A 7,641-nucleotide genomic window follows, 5' to 3' on the forward strand; every position below is an offset into this window, starting at 1 on the left:
CGCGCGCCAAGGCCCCGCCGCCTCCGCCCAGTAGGGGCGGGGCTGGACCCCGCGGCCTCCGCGAAGGGGGCGGTTTCGGAGCACGCGTGAGGCTTCGGGAGCGAGGAAACGGTCCTGGGCGCGCGCGAACGCACCAGCTCGCGAGTGCCCAGCGGGTGGAGGCGACCTCTGGTCCTTCCCGCCGCCGCCTAGTTTGGGCGCCAAACTTGGGACTTCTTTATTCCTTGGTTATTTTTGTATTTCGTGTGTTTACACTTCCAGACCGCGATGGAAACTCAGGCAGATGCTTATCTAAGTGCCGCTACCAGAAGAGAAACCAAAATTAACAGCTGTGCGATGTATTAAGCCCGCACTACCTGCTGCTGGAGTTGTATACAAATGAGTTATTTCAAGGCTTGTTTTTTAAAAGTATGATTAAAAACAGCACAGTTTGGGCTTGTTGAGGGATGCATGCAGTGTTTTAGTTGGAGGAATAAAAGACTGGTGGTTAGCATTCAGACGAACGGGGGTAGAGAATGGTTACGCCTTAGGCTTTTAGAGTGGGTTTATTTTGTCTCTATATGAATGTATTCATTCCCATTAAAAATATCTTTATTTATTCGGCATTCAGGACTGAAAGACTCACCTACTTTGGCCCTTTTGGCACATAAGCATGGCCGTCTCAGAAATGAGCCAGGACGTGAGAAGTGAGTTGACTCAACCCAAAAAGTAAAGAACAGCTTCTTCGCCCAGGAGGCGATTAGTTCCTTGTGAACAAAGAAGTTTCTGATAAAGTCATAACTTTCCCTTCTCCCACCCTCTAACCTACTAGAAAGTAATCTTTTTTAAACATAGTGGTCACTAAATTCATTTAATCTAATTGCTAACATGATCTTCAGGGATTTATTCGGGCTTTATAAAGAACTCATCTTTATCAAATAAAATATAGTGAAGTTTCTGGTTGTAAAAGTGTGTGCTTGACAAAGGATAACAGAAAATCTCAAGCAATGAAGAAAACAGCATAAAAAGATAAATTATGCAATTTGTTAACGCCAAGTGAAGGAACAAGTCTGTGCTCTGAGTTGAAAAACAGGATTGCTCAGTGAATACTAGGAAGTGCACAAAGGCTTCAGAGACCTTCAGATATATCTTATGCTTTGAAGGGTGATATATTTAAGACAGGAGAATATTCCAGGCACAAGAAAAATATTCAAAAAGCCCAAAAGTGAAAATATAAAGGGCTGCTTCAGAAACAACAAGTTTGTCTTGCATAAAAAACAAGAAAAAGAATTTTAAGAATTTGGATGCTTCCTTAAATGTCCAACAAAGGAAATTTGGGCTTTGGGCTTTGGACAGGGTAGGCAGTGGACAAAGGGGAAGAATGTAAACTGGTGAATTGCTTTAAACTGTTTTTAACAGCATCACCATGACCAAATTCATGAATAGTCTGGCAAGCCTCCTCTGGACCAAATTTTCCCCTTCTCTTTGGCCTCCTATTGGAAAAAATCTTCTTGGCAGAATTAGTAGAGCAGAAACAAAGGGCAGAACTGATCAGATTAGTCTTTTTTTTTCCCCCTAATGGAAGCAAAAAAAGCAGGGCAAAAATGAAATGATAGTATTTGGAGTGCTGGGGGAAAAAAGAGATGAGGCAAGGATTCTATCTTTCAGGGAAAAGAGACTGAAAATTAGCCTTTTGTAACAAGCACTCTCCAAGGCTGGTAAAGAAGATGGTCATACTCCTTACCATCATAACACCTAGCAGGAAGACTCTGAATTTATGCCCAAAGAAATAATGATACTGCTGACCAGAAGTTGTTGCATTTTGGATGATGCACCACAGAATGAAGAGTTCATGGTAGAAAATACAGAACTGAAACTCAGGCTGAAGACAGAACTATCAAGTTTAGGTGTCATTTCTGGGGCCTGCAAAGAGTTTCAGGACCACAGTCCCTTCTGTCTCAGCACAGAAAAGAATTCAGTGAGAGGCAAAGTGATAGATAAGAAGTGATATACTGGGATAGGCTCTTGTGAGGCTTACAAGCCAGACAGCAAGGGGATGCCACACCCCAAGAACTCGGTATAGTTTTATAATCAAAGGAAAAGTGGGGAGGGAGAGAAGAACGTCTTTGTCTTTCTCAAGTAGATGTCATGCTTCCATTATGAGCTCCTCCTCCAGGTTGAGCAAGGGAGTTTTCTTCTCCCTACATGGTTAAGCTAGGCTTCCTTGGTGGTTCAGCAGCCAAGAATCCACCTGTCACTCCAGGAGACGTGGATTTGATCTCTGGGTCGGGAAGGTCCCCTGCAGGATGAAATGGCAACTCATTCCAGTATTCTCGGCTGGGAAATCCCATGGACCAAGCAGCCTGGTGGGCTACAGTCCACATGGCTGCAAGAGTCGGACATGACTTAGCAACTAAACAACAACAAAACCTGGCCAAGCCAGGTCCACAAGTTGTTTCTTACATCTGCAAGAGCACGTTCTAGGGATCATTAACTGAGTTCACTGGGCAGGGGGTGTGCGTCATGCCACCATTGTTTTATTGTCTGGGGGCATGTTTTGTTGTATGGTTTTATTGCTAAGCAAGCCTGCTTGATTTTGTGGTGAAGCAAACCTGCTTTCTTGAATGATCATTAACTGTTACAAGGCTCCTCCATATTTTTTTTCCTACTTACAATCCTCTAGTGGGATTAACAGTTTAATCACTTACTTTGTCCCTTTACTCTGTCCCTATCAGCTCGCTCTACACTTAAAACCTGATGAGTTCCTCAAAGGAAAGAGACTGGGATAAGGTAGCAAGGGAACAAACAGCAGAAAATGAGAGAAATGGCCAGAAGGCCAAGCAACACTGGGCTCTATGGCAGTGTCTCAAAAACCAGAGGAGCCAAGTAATGGTACTGGAAACTGCAGAAGTCACAGAAAATGAAGAAGGAAAACACACTGGATCTGCTCACTCTAAAAGCAGTTCCTGTAGGGGAAACTGTAGCTAGGCAGTTTGGGATGGACATGTACACACAGCTGTATTTAAAATGGATGACCAATGAGATCCAACTGTATAGCACAGATAACTCAGCTCAACGTTATGTGGCAGCCTGGATGGGAGCAGAGTCTGGAGGAGAATGGACACATTTATATACGGCTGAGTCCTTTTGCTGTTCATCTGAGATGATCACAACATTGTTAATCCTCTATATCCCTATACAAAATAAAAAGGTTTTTTTAAAAAACAAACCAGTTTCTGCTGTTTGTGACTTTACTATTAAGGAAAAAATGCAGACCAGCTGCTGCTGTTTCCCTGCCTGCATCCATCCCATCCATGGATGTCCTGTATTACTCTGCCCCTGCTGTGCTGCCTGGAGGCTTCTCTGGAGGCACCTTCTGCTTAATATTTAGCAGCATTGTTCTTGATACTCGCCTTTGTTCTAAGAGATGGAGATACCTTGAGTATCTTTGCTTTCTTTGGCACCTAAGCTGTGCAAACACATGCACAATAGACTTTTATCCTGGTCCAAGAGCCACTTCTTACTTGCATTTATTAATGATAACTGACTAATCTTTAAAGAATGGTAAAAAAAAAAAAAAATAAGATTTATCTCAGAATGTTTAGAATGCTGAAAGTTTTGCAATATTTATGAGACCATCTATAATTACAGAAGTAGTTCAAATTTCTCATATCTTTCCAAACATCTGAAGATAGTGTTATTTAAAAGGCAAATCCCAGCAAACAGTGTCTATAAATACAGCATTGTTAGTTCTATTTGGAGAAACAATCAACTTTTTGCTTATTTTCGCAAGATTCAAGTGTGCAGAAATATTCACAAAATAATTATTATCCAATGTCACCACTGTCTATAATACACATTTGTCATTTCTACTTCAGATATATTTAAAACCGGAACATTAAAAAATGAAATTCCCCCATTCTCATTCCTAATCCTATTCCCCTCCCTCTCTTGAGGCAATCAAAATTATCAACTTGATATTTATCTGTTGATTCCATGTTTTTAGACACTGACTCTATAAACAGTAAGTACAATAGACCATATGCACATACATGTAAGAGAAATTGCTCAGCCATAGGGTAATAATCTATATGGGAAGTTTCAACATCTAATAGGGAAAGCTAGCCTTATCTTCTTCACTATCCTTTTGACTCTTCTTTAACGTCATTTTTAGAATCAGGTTGTCTAATTCATAAAAAAGAATCTCATCGGAATTTTGATTCAAATTGTATTGGATTAATAGATTAAACTGACATCTTTTCAGTTTGGATTCTTCCCAAATGAGAACATAACAGATTGTTCCTTTTTTTTCAGGTTTCCCTTTTACATTCTTTTTTTTTTTTAAGGGAAGGATTTTTATTTGTTTTCTTCACTTCTGTGCTCGATACATATAGGTCTCAGTAAATTAGTGTTAAGTAAATGTATTCATTTTACATGTAACAAAGGCTGCGTGCCTCCTCAGTTGGTTCAGTCATGTCCCACTCTTCCTGACCCCATGGACTGTAGCCTGCCAGGCTCCTCTGTCCATGGGATTCTCCAGGCAAGTATACTGGAGTGGGTTGCCATTTCCTTCTCCCCTTTTACATTCTTTAATAATGCTTTATCATTTTCTCCCTAGGGCTCTAGTATCTTTGACTATTTTTTTCTGAGATAATTTATAATTTTTATTGCTATTGTATAATTGCTAAATTGTATCTTTTTCTGTTTTATTTCTAGTTGGTTATTCTTGGCATATAGGACAATTACTGATTTTTGTATTTTGGTTTTAGAGCCAGTAACACTGCTGCATTTTGTTTTATAAATACAACTAATTTTCCAATAGATGCTTTTGAATATTCTATGTAATAATCTCTTCTGTAAAAATCATCAATTTGTCTCCTTCTTTATTGTGCATATATATATTTGTTGTTGTTTAGTTATTAAATCGTGTCCGACTCTTTTGTGACCCCATGGACTGTAGCCTGCCAGGCTCCTCTGTCCATTGGATTTCCCAGGCGAGAATATTGGAATGGGCTGCCATTCAATTCTCTGGAGAATTCCATGGACAGAGAAGCCTGGCAGGCTATGGTCCTTGGGGTCACAAAGAGTCAGACATGACTGAGCAACTAACACTCTCACTTTTTCTTTCTCCAGGGGATCTGCCTGAACCAGGGATCAAACCTGAGTCTGCTGCATTGCAGGCAGATTCTTTACCACTGAGCCACCAGGGAAGCATATATACATGTATATGTATACATATATACATATGGGGTTTTTTTGGCTGAACCACATGGCTTGTGGGATTTTGACAACTCGACCAGGAATGAAACCCTGGCCCTCAGCAGTGCAAGCACAGAACATGGCATCCTAACTGCTGGTCTGCCAGGGAATTTCTTTATTTCCTTGTCTTAAACGATTATAACAATTATTACTTTAGGAAATAGTAGTAATGATAGTGGGTATCCTTGTCATATGCTCAACTTTAATAAAAATGCTTTTGAAGTTTGATTTTTGCTGTCAGTTTTAGGTAGATGCCCTTTATTACACTATAAAAGTTTCTTTCTATTCACAGGTTTTGACTTTTTAAAATATATAAGTGTTCACTGCTATATTTAAAATGAATAACCAACAAAAACCTATTGTATAGCACATGGAACTCTGCTTAATGGTATGTGGCAGCCTGGATGGGAAGGGGTTTGGGGGAGAATGGATACACATATATGTATGACTGAATCCCTTCACTGTTCCCCTGAAACTATCACAACATTATTAATCAGCTATACTCTAATACAAAACATTTTTGGTGTTTAAAATAAAATAAAAAATATTAGAAAACATAGACAGAAAACATAGAAAACATAGATAAAACAGATAGAAAACATAGAAAACATAAACAAATAATAAATTGTTAATAAAAATGACCAGAAATCCATAAATATATATGAAAGTATATTACTTTTTTATAATTATTTATACTTTTCAACATGTCATAAACATCTTGATGTGTCATATGTATTCTTCTGTAACAGTTTTAAAAAATTTTTATTTTTAATTGGAGGATAATTGCTTTACAATGTTGTGTTGGTTTCTGCCACACAAGAACATGAATCAGCCATGAATACGTGTCCCCTCCTTCTGTAACCTCCCTTCCACCCCTCAACCTCATCCCACCCCTCTAGGCTATGTGTCAATATTAAAAACTGGTCAACTAAAAAAAAAAAAACTGGTCAACTAATAAATAGATATATATATACGTGTGTGTGTGTGTGTGTGTGTTCAGTTTTATCAAATGCTTCTTTATGCATCTGGAGATGATGAGGTGTTTTTCTCTTTAATATGCTAAGAGTATAGTGATAGATTTGCTAATATTGAACTATCCTTGTATTTATTTGGATAAATTCTACTTAGTATTTACTTAGGGCTTTTTTCTGATAAAGACACTGATGAATTCAATTTGTAACAAGAATCTTGCAACAGGATAATATATGGAGCGTGTGTGTGTATGCCTGCTAAGTTGCTTTGGTCGTGTCCAATTCTTTGCAACCCTATGGACTGTAGTCCGCCAGGCTCCTCTGCCCTTGGGATTCTCCAGGCAAGAATATTGGAGTGGGTTGCCATGCCCTTCTCCAGGGGTTCATTCCAACCCAGGGATTGAACATATGTCTCCTGCGACTCCTGCATTGCAGGCAGATTCTTTACCACTGAGCCACCGGGGAAGCCCCAATATGGAGCATAACGGGTATCCTATCCTGTCCTCAGAGGTTACCAGTGGCTATAATCCTCAGGATTTTATTGGGGATGCTGTTCTATGAAGAATAGTTGCTCAGTTCTTCAAGACTAAGTTCAAATCAGGCCCAGTTCTTGACCTGAAACTCTGGTTCCCACCGGGGCAATACAGGTTCAACCAGTTTGATAACTTTTACCACTGAGAGTTTAAGGGGAGGACCAGGAACAAAATAGGTCACCTTTTGGAGGAACAGAGGGTTTATAACATCCCATTCAGTTCAGTTGCTCAGTCATGTCCGACTCTTTGCGACCCCATGAATCGCAGCACACCAGGCCTCTGTGTCCATCACCAACTCCCGGAGTTTACTCAAACTCATGGCCATCGAGTCGGTGATGCCATCCAGCCATCTCATCCTCTGTGGTCCCCTTCTCCTCCTGCCCCCAATCTCTCCCAGCATCAGGGTCTTTTCCAATGAGTCAATTCTTCACATGAGGTGGCCAAAGTATTGGAGTTTCAGCTTCAGCATCAGTCCTTCCAATGAACACCCAGGACTGATCTCCTTTAGGATGGACTGGTTGGATCTCCTAGCAGTCGAAGGGACTCTCAAGAGTCTTCTCCAACACCACAGTTCAAAAGCATCAATTCTTCAGCACTCAGCTTTCTTCACAGTCCAACTCTCACATCCATACATGACCACTGGAAAAACCATAGCCTTGACCAGACGGACCTTTGTTGGCAAAGTAATGTCTCTGCTTTTTAATATGCTATCTAGGTTGGTCATAACTTTCCTTCCAAGGAGTAAGCATCTTTTAATTTCATGGCTGCAGTCACCATCCACAGTGATTTTGGAGCTCAAAAAAATAAAGTCTGACACTGTTTCCACTGTCTCCCCATCTATTTCCCATGAGGTGATGGGACCAGATGCCATGATCTTAGTTTTCTGAATGTTAAGCTTT

Source organism: Dama dama, chromosome 3 (assembly GCF_033118175.1).
Source record: "Dama dama isolate Ldn47 chromosome 3, ASM3311817v1, whole genome shotgun sequence".
NCBI classification, from domain to species: domain Eukaryota; kingdom Metazoa; phylum Chordata; class Mammalia; order Artiodactyla; family Cervidae; genus Dama; species Dama dama.